The sequence below is a fragment of the Colobus angolensis genome, unplaced genomic scaffold (assembly GCF_000951035.1).
Source record: "Colobus angolensis palliatus isolate OR3802 unplaced genomic scaffold, Cang.pa_1.0 Scaffold328, whole genome shotgun sequence".
NCBI lineage: Eukaryota > Metazoa > Chordata > Mammalia > Primates > Cercopithecidae > Colobus > Colobus angolensis.
The window spans coordinates 1,928,266-1,938,441 of NW_012116577.1; the positions used below are offsets into that span (position 1 = coordinate 1,928,266).

The window sequence follows — 10,176 nt, forward strand, 5'->3', positions numbered from 1 at the left end:
GCCACCGCGCCCGGCAGGAAGGATTTTAAAATCAATGTTTATTAGAGAGGAGGGCACTGCATGTTTCTATTTCTCTCTACAGAGGGCTTTTATAGCCTTTAATGTAGAGTAGATTGAACAATACTTCTCAGAGGAAGCTTTCTGGACTCCATAAGAATCAAGTGGGGAATGATGTTAAAATGTATATTACCAGGCTCTGACCTCAAATATTCTGATTCAAATAGTATGGGCAAGGGATCAAGAATCAGCTTTTTAGGCCAGGCATGGTGGCTCACACCTGTAATCTCAGCATTTTGGGAGGCCAAGGCTGGCAGATTGCTTGAGGCCCGGAGTTCGAGTCCAGCCTAGGCAACGTGGCAAAACCTAATCTCTACCAAAAATACAAAAATTAGCTGGGTGTGGTGGTGCATGTCTGCAATCCCAGCTTCTTGGGAGGCTGAGCATGAAAATTGCTTGAACTGGGGAGGAGGTGAAGGTTGCAGGGAGTGGAGATCGCATCATTACACTCCAGCCTGGGCAACACAGCAAGATGGTCTCAAAAAAAACAAAAAAAAAAGAATTGGCTGGGCATAGTGGCTTACACCGGTAATCCCAGCACTTTGGGAGGCCAAGGCGGGTGGATCACTTGAGGTCAGGAATTCCAAGCCAGTCTGGCCAACATGGCAAAACCCCATCTCTACCAAAAATACAAAAATTAGCCGGGCCTCGGCCAGGCATGGTGGCTCACACCTGTAATCTCAGCACTTTGGGAGGCCAAGGCGGGTGGATCACTTGAGGTCAGGAATTCCAAGCCAGTCTGGCCAACATGGCAAAACCCCATCTCTACCAAAAATACAAAAATTAGCCAGGCATGGTAGTGCACACCTGTAATCCCAGTTACTAGGGAGGCTGAGGCAGGAGAATTGCTTGAATCCAGTGGGCGGAGGTTGCAGTGAGCCAAGATTGCACCACTGCACTCCTGCCTTGATGACAGAGCAAGACTCCATCTCAAAAATAAATAAATAAATAAATAAATAAATAAATAAATAAATAAAGATTAAAATAAATATTAAAATGAATAAATAAATAAAAATTTTAAAAAAAGAATCAGCTTTTTAAAAATAAGTGTTTCGGCCGGACGCAGTGGCTCACGCCTGTAATCCCAGCACTTTGGGAGGCCGAGGTGGGTGGATCATGAGGTCAGGAGACAGAGATCATCCTGGCTAACACAGTGAAACCCCATCTCTACTAAAAATACAAAAAAATTAGCGGGGTATGGTGGTGGGTGCTGTAGTCCCAGCTACTCGGGAGGCTGAGGCAGGAGAATGGTGTGAACCCGGGAGGCAGAGCTTGCAGTGAGCCAAAATCGTGCCACTGCACTCCAGCCTGGATGACAGAGCGAGACTCTGTCTGAATAAAAATTAAAAATAAAAATAAAATAAGTGTTTCAGGTGAGTCTCTGTCAGAGTTTTTAGACACTTCTAGAAGAGTGGCCCAGAGATCACTGGTGTGAGATGATCACTTAGAGTCCTGTGAAAAATACAAATTTCCTGGCCATCCTGAATTTTAATAAGGAAAAGGGCGATAGGGAGTGGAGCCCAGGCGATAGGGAGTGGAGCCCAGGATTCTGCATTTTAAAGAGGCTTTCCAGTTAAAGGTTTACTGGCACATTTAAGAAACATCTGCCTAGGGAATAATAAAATGTTCTCTTGGAGAAGAGGGAGGGGATCAGGAAAAAATATTATAACTAGATATAATGGATACTAGGCTTAACACCAGGGTGATGAAATAATCTGTATACCAAACCCCCATGACACATGTAACAAACCTTCATATCCTGCACATGAACCCCTGAACTTAAAATAGAAGTTTAAAAAAATGTTTTCTTGGATGGACCATGACCTGGAAGATGTTTCTGCTAAATCTCATTAAGCTACTTTGGGGGTATTTTCATGAGGAAACACAACCCAAAGACTCAAGGGAGAAATGAAAAAGGGACAGGGCACTGTCTAAGGGCAGGGGTTTGGTAATAACCAAGAATGTTATCACATCAGGCCGGGCGCGATGCCTCATGCCTGTAATCCCAGCACATTGGGAGGCTGAGGCGGGCGGATCACTTGAGACCGGGAGTTCGAGACCAACATGGTAAAACCCCATCTATCCTAAAAATACTAAAAATTAGCCAGGCATGGTAGCGCACGCCTGTAATCCCAGCTGCTCAGGAGGCTGAGGCAGGAGAATTGCTTGACCCGAGGAGCAGAGGTTGCAGTGAGCTGAGATCATGCTACTGCACTCCAGCCTGGGTGACTCTGCCTCAAAAAAAAAAAAGAAAGAAAGAAAGAAAAGAAAAAGAAAAGAAAGAAAAGAAATGGTGTCACATCAAATAATTTGTATATAGTTTCTCCAGTGGGAGGGCCACAATGCATTTGCTCCCTACTCATCCTTGCTTTGCCTGCAGAGAGCACAATTTTTCTTACACATAGATGCTCAATAAGTATCTGTTGAATTGTTTTGAATGTATTCCCCTTTGGAGAACTATACTTTCAACATATACATATACATACACACACACGTATATATATATTGGTGGTGTTTGGATGAGCATATATGTGTGTTTATGGGCAGGGGCAGAAGAAGTGATGATGACAGAAAATGGGTTTGATAAAGGGAGGGAGATAAAATTGAGTGAACTGCTGAGTTGATTTGAGTTATGCTTAAGGAAAACGTCACTACAAGTTCTATTTTGGTTTACTTCCTCTCTTGCCCTGGGATCTTAAGCAAACAAGTTACTTTCGTTTCTCTATTTCAACAGTGCCTTTTTTTTTTTTTTTTTTATGAATTTTCGTTCTGTAACCCTTTCTGGAGTGCAGTGGCATGATCTTGGCTCACGCCTTTTCCTCTTAGCCAAAAGCGTGCAGAAGAGAATTTCCACCATCTGGGCCACTTCAATAGAAGAAGTATGCTTTCTCTCTCTCTCTCTCTCCCCCCTCCCCACCCTTACTCTTTCTCTCTCTCCCCCTCCCTCCCTCCCTCCTAAAGATCATGTATTTAATAAATGTTTATTGAGAATTAATTATATGCTAGAAGTATGCTAGAAGCTGTGATAACTTCTGGGATAGCGAATAAGACATAATTACTACCCAGTATTGTTGTAGAATCTGGAGAATTCAGGGTCTGAATTTTCAGACAGCAGAGGATCAAAGAAAAGTTACCAACCAGCCCACCTGGCACAGGTGGGCAAGTTCCAGTGTGAGAAGCCAGGCTTCCAGCTGTCCAAGTGGAACCTCTCAGCGGGATCCCTCTTAGTGATCGGGGCTTGCACTTGGTGTGGAGCAGAGAGCAAGGACATACAGAACTCACCACCACCATTACCTGTCCCTCAATATGGTAGGAAGTGATGACAAGTTGGAATATGCCAATCCCTCTGTGTCCTTCTCCCGTAGAATGGCTGCTGGTTCACCTCCACCTCCCATGACCCGTATCTCATGCAAGCTCCTCTTTTTCTAACTTTAACACAAATTATTCAGGGAAAGGGGATTCTGGGAACTATAGCTCCAACTTGGCCAAGCTAACACCGTTACGTATGAGGAGCTGGGTCAGGAAGTGATGAAAGAGAAGTCTCAAGATGCCAACACTTGGCTGAAGGTGTCAAAAGCAAAGTAAAGATTCTAAGCAAAAGTGCTTATTCAGGTCCCAAGCTGTTTGCAACTTCTCAAAAGTTTCTTTGGGTGGTCTCCTGTGTCAGCACTAGAATTTTCCTACATACAGCAAACTGGCTGCATGAAGGTAGAAGTCAGCTGGTAAATAAATATACGGTTGATACCCCAACAGAGTGACCACAGGTACAACAGTTAAGGATGATCACTGAATTTTTATACCTCAGTGTGACACAATAGCTATTAACAATCACTTTAAATTGTAAGTTTTTGTCAGATCTAGATTTATGAGGTGTTACTCCTCATAAATACTCCACTGTTCAAACATAAAAACAGAATACTCCACTGTTCAAAAATTTATTAATGCTTACTATAAGCCTTGTGAAAGTGAAACATCCTACTAAACTCTGTATGAACCAAATACACACCCTTCTATCAGTCCTTACTTATAACACCTCAAATCCCCTGCCCAACTGTGCCAGATTCTCTGCAAGGCTTACAGTAAATAAAACCTAGCAATACACTGAGCCACATGATAAAGTCACAAGCTCTTTGTCCAGAAAGATTGAGCATAATTCCTTAAATTAAGGTGATTTGGGGCCAGGTGCCTAGGCAACAGTAGGAGATTTAAAAAAAAAAAGAAAGAAAGAAAGAAAAAACGGTTATTTGGGTTATTTGGTTAAAAATAGCAGAACTTCTAGAGAACTAATTTAAACTGAAAGTGGGATTTATAATAAGGATACTGGCTTATCTCATTGGACACAAGCACAGGAATGCAGCCAGCCCTCAGGCACAGACCGAAATAAAGAAGTAGAAGGAGCACTCCACTGCATTTCATTTCTGCTTCTCTCTGTGCACTTGCCCCTTCTGCCTGAAAGCTGAATTTCTCTGTTCTTCAAAACACAAAATGAAACTGGGTGTGGTTCCTCAGGCCTGTAATCCCAGCACTTTGGGAGGCCGAGGCAGGCAGATCACTTGAGGCCAGGAGTTCCCGTCTGTACTAAAAATACAAAATTAGCCAGGTGTGGTGGCCTGTGCCTGTAATTCTAGCTACTTGGGAGGCTGAGGCAGCAGAATCACTTGAACCCGGGAGGCGGAGGTTGCAGTGAGCTGAGATCGCACCATTGCACTCTATCCTGGGCGACAGCGCAAGACTGTCTCAAAAAAAGTTAAAAATTAAAAAATTAGAATGTTTTTAATGGCAGAATAGAAAAAGTAACAATCTTTTGCAAAATGGAAAAAGAAGGAAAACTTAGGGAAAGTGCTTAGATAGAAATGTGAAAATATCGGCCGGGCGCGGTGGCTCAAGCCTGTAATCCCAGCACTTTGGGAGGCCGAGACGGGCGGATCACGAGGTCAGGAGATCGAGACCATCCTGGCTAACACAGTGAAACCCCGTCTCTACTAAAAAAATACAAAAAAACTAGCCGGGCGAGGTGGCGGGCGCCTGTAGTCCCAGCTACTTGGGAGGCTGAGGCAGGAGAATGGCGTAAACCCCAGAGGCGGAGCTTGCAGTGAGCTGAGATCCGGCCACTGCACTCCAGCCTGGGCGACAGAGCGAGACTCCGTCTCAAAAAAAAAAAAAGAAAAAAGAAAAAGGGAAATCAGTCCATGGCAAGACGAGAATGGTTTAGAGGACATAAAAGCTAGGGGCAGGAAGACAAGTTAGAAAGTTTTGCATGAAGCTGGGCACTGTGGCTCATGTCTGTAATCCCAGCACTTTCGGAGGCCAAGGCGGGCGGATCACGAGGTCAAGAGATCAAGACCATCCTGGTCAACATGGTGAAACCCCTTCTGTACTTAAACAACAACAACAGCAACAACAAAAATAGCTGAGCTTTGTGGCACGAACCTGTAGTCCCAGATACTCAGGGGGATGAGGCAGGAGGGTGGCTTGAGGAGGCGGAATTTGCAGTGGGCCAAGATCAGGCCACTGCACTCCAGCCTGGCAACAGAGTGAGACTGCATCTCAAAAACAAAAAAGAAAAGAAAAAAAGGAAGTTTTGCATGAATGAACCAAGTCAGAATTGAGGGCTGAAACCAAGAAATGGCCTTTGAGATGCAGAGAAACAGAACAGCTATGGGGTAATGGAGGCAGAAGACTTGGTGACAGGTTGGATGTAAGCACTGTCAGGGATGGAGGAGACAGACTGGCTCTTTTTTGAATAGTGGTGAGATCCCAGACTTTTCATAGGAATTTCCCCTGCTTATTAGTTTTGTGGAATAAAATCAGATTGGCATAATTCCTCTCATCCTACACCCCCACTCTTGGGAATATCCAACACACAGATCAGACAGATCTCCTACCTCAAATTGTATTACTAAGCTTAATTAACATAAAAGGGCTGCATCTTAATTTCATGACTGGTATATCGGACTGGAAATCCCCTGGAACTCTACCAAGTCCTTGGCCTTCTGAGCTCAGATGAAGATTTGGAAAGTTTGCTGAGGGTTTTTTCTTATTTCTTTGATGAGTTTTGCTGCTGCAGCATGCCTTCCTGGTGTTCCAGGTGAGAATATCGAGTGCTCACAACATGCCAGATATTTACTTACATTTTCTCTCTCTCTCTCTCTCTCTCTCTCTCTCTTTTCTTTTTTAGAGACATCGTTTTGCTCTGTGCCCAGGCTGGAGTGCAGTAGCACCATCATGGCTCACTGCAGCCTTGACCTCCTGGGCTCAAGCGATTCTCCCACCTCAGCTTTCCAAGCAGCTGGGACTACAGGCATGCACTATTATGCCTGGCTATTTAGAAAAATAAAAATTTGTTTTTTTGAGACGGAGTTTTGCTTTTTGTTGCCCAGGTTGGAATGCAATGGTGCGATCTTGGCTCACTGCAACCTCTGCCTCCTAGGTTCAAGTGATTATCCTGCCTCAGCCTGCTGGGTAGCTGGGATTACAGGCAAGTGGGATTACACCACGCCTGGATTATTTATTTATTTATTTACTTTTTTGTATTTTTAGTAGAGACAGGGTTTCTCCATGTTGGTCAGGCTGGTCTCAAACTGCTGACCTCAGGTGATCCACCCACCTCAGCCTCCCAAAGTGCTGGGATTACAGGCATAAACCACCGCACCCAGCCTTTTTTTCTTTCTTTTTTTTTTTTTAGAACAGAGTCTCACTACATTGCCTAGGCTGGTCTTAAACTCCTGGACTCAAGTGATCCTCCTGCCTCGGCCTCCCAAAGTGTCGGAATTACAGCCATGAGCCACTGTGCCCAGCCCATTGTCTCTTTTTATTCTTATAATATCCCATTTGGAGGAACTGAGACTCAAAAATGTTAAGGAACCTGTTGCCTATATATCACCTAGCTACTAAATCCAAAGCTGGGATCAAACCCTCTCTTGGTCTGGACCCAAAGCTTGGTCCCTGAGTCACTGCAAGTTTCTGTGCTCTCACTCTAAGCAGCTGCACTTTCTGCCTCCCTGGAATTAATAGATCTCCTGATAGTCAATGCCTGCCTATATCCATGAGCCAACAACTCTGCCTGCTCTCAAAATGATATTTAGAAACCAATATTTGGATATGATTTTGCTATTGCTATTGAGATGTCAATATTCCCAGGTCCTTTCAGGGGATTCAACTAACCAATGCTGTGTGTGTGTATGTATACACATACATATGAGCATACAGATATGTATACGAGAACACACATATAAATGTGTATGAATATGGATATGAAAACATATATGTAAATGTGTGTACACATGCTTACATTTATATCAATCTTAGTATATTAAAGACCATTAGGTCACTCCAGTACTTCCAATTCTAATCCGTCATCGCAAGGTTCACTCTAGTTTTCGCTATTTCGTTTTTTTTCTTTTCAAAACCACATTCAGTTTTTTATTTTATTTTGTTTTATTTTATTCTATTTTATTTTTTTAGACAGAGTCTCACTCTGTCACCTAGGCTGGAGTGCAGTGGTGCGATCTCGGCTCACTGCAAGCTCCTCCTCCTGGGTTCACGCCATTCTCCTGCCTCAGCCTCCCCAATAGCTGGAACTACAGGCGCCCGCCACCACACCCGGCTAATGTTTTGTATTTTTAGTAGAGACGGGGTTTCACCGTGTTAGCCAGGATGGTCTCGATCTCCTGACCTCGTGATCCGCCCCCCTCGGCCTCCCAAAGTGCTGGGATTACAGGCATGAGCCACTGCACCCGGCCTCAGTTTTTATTTAATTTTCCATTGGGCAATTTACATATCTGCCTCACCCTGTCTTTTAAGTTAGTGTGACAATTTTCCATAATAAACTACTTAAAGAGAAGCTTTGGTCAAGAATGGAATGAAGTCACAAAAAAAAAAAAAGGCACTGCTTTTAAAGAACCAACACTTTAACCAATTTTATATTCAAACAAAAACCACACAGTATTGGCATGATACATGTTCTCAGTGTTTCCTTGGGGCTGGCTTCCTCGCCATCGTGCCACGGCACAGCTGCGATCTTCCACAGTTTGTCCTGCTGGATGACGGAGGCTCACTCATCTTCACATTATCCGGAGGTCCTGGATGGAAGACTCCAGGGTCTTGAAATCCCAAATTGTCATGGCTCCATCGATGCCAGTAGTGCAAACTTTGCGACAATCTTGCTTGTCCACCTCGAAGAGACTTGAGTGATGCTATTCGGATGCAGCGTCTCCAAGGTTGTGTTGCGGTCCTCAGTCGTTTGTGTTGTGGAAGTGTTCCATGGTAGACATGTTGCATTGGATGCTCTGTTTCGGAATGTCTAACTTGGAGATGAAGGTCAGGCAGCCTTGGTCATCGTAAACAGCATTGGGCAGCAGTCATGGCCAGCAGCCACCACGTCGTTCTCTGAGACAAATGAAACACTCAGGAGCGGCAGGAACTCCATGTGAGACCTGCCCACTTTTTGAGGCGTCAGCAACAGACACCCTGCTGTCGTGGCTGACCCAGGCCAAGCGGCTCCCACTGGCAGAGAAGCTGACCCCATGGACCCAGCCACCAGTGCCACTGCCACCAAACTCTTACATCAGCTACCCAAAAGGCATCTTGCTGCCCCAGTGCATACTGACTGGTTTTTCATCCACTTTTTTTTTAATTTATTTTTTGAGACGGAGTCTCGCTCTGTCACCCAGGCTGGAGTGCAGTGGCGCAATCTCGACTCACTGTGAACTCCGCCTCCAGGGTTCACGCCATTCTCCTGCCTCAGCCTCCCGAGTAGCCGTCATCCACTTCTTTAATGCAGGCAGAAAACAGTCTGCATTTGAAGTCACATGGTCCTGCTGCCAGGAAAACGTTGTTGGGATGGCAATCCAAGCTGAGCACTGTGGAGCGAATTGGCTTTTTAATGTGCTTGCTCACCCACCGGTCATTTTCAGACTCGAAGTAAAAAACAGAAACGAATGGTGCTCCACTTTCCGTAGCAAATTTGTTCTCTAGTGGGGACTACTTCACAAAAGTAGCTGCATTCTCAGGATCACCAGGGTTGGCTTCCAGACACCATCTTTCTGACTCCAGACGTAGGCACTGTGGTCTGCCCGGCAAGTGATGATGCGGTCACTCTTGGGAGCCCAGTCAATACCTGTTGATACGTCCGTTGCGCTCCTTGAGTTCATGGGCTTTCACCCACCGGCTCCCGTTCTTCTTCTTCCTTTTTTTTTGTTTTTTGTTTTTTGTTTTCTGACGGAGTCTGGCTTATTGTCCATGCAGGAGTGCAGTGGCATGATCTCGGCTCACTGCAACCTCCATTTCTCTGGTGCAAGCAATTCTCCTGTCTCAGCCTCCCGAGTAACTGGGATTACAGGCACATACCACCACGCCTGGCTAATTTTTGTATTTTTAGTAGAGATGGGGTTTCACCATCTTGGCCAGTCTGGTCTTTTACTCCTGACCCCGTGATCCACCCGCCGCGGCCTCCCAAAGTGCTGGGATTACAGGCGTGAGCCAGGGCGACCGGCTCCATTCTTCTGATAGATGTGCACTTAGTGGTGATTGGAACTGAGGGCAATCTGGGTACGATCCTTGTTCCAGGCATGACAGGTGATTGGCTCTAATAAAAACTGATGCAGTGACATTATTCTTAGTGTTTTCAAAGGAGAGAAAGCTGGGGTCGGGGGAGTCCCGACGAACATGGAGTGGAGGATTTCCGGACTCTGGGCAGTCATCGCAAACAGGCTCGCCACGGGGACGGAGGACTAGTTTTTTCTATTTCTATACTTTAATCCCTTCTCTGACAGTGAGAAACCTGACCCTCATTATCTTTGACATATTAATTTACCTGAATATATTAATCTTCCTGAATAAGACCAACCTCCCATCACCTCCTCCTTTCCCTCCCCATGCAGACATCCTCCTCACCTCATTGTATTCTGATATGCAATACCAGGCCACCGCAGGCTTGTGGGTGAAAGCCCTCCCACGCCATTTGTGCTGTTGCGTTCTCTGAGCTGCTCCCCTGCATAAGCAGCTTCCATCCATCAGCCACCCCAGTTCTGACTCCCCACACCAGGTTGCTCCCATGTATGGATGACTTCCTCTCCTTTCTTGGGCTCCAGCACCCAATGCTGGGCCATTTCCATGAAT

General features: G+C 45.3%; 1 pseudogene; it reads right to left on the reverse strand.

Annotated features, from left to right (window-relative positions):
* Positions 1-7,910: 7,910 nt before the first annotated feature.
* LOC105518707 lies at positions 7,911-9,908 on the reverse strand (annotated as a pseudogene).
* Between the last annotated feature and the right edge of the window lie 268 nt (positions 9,909-10,176).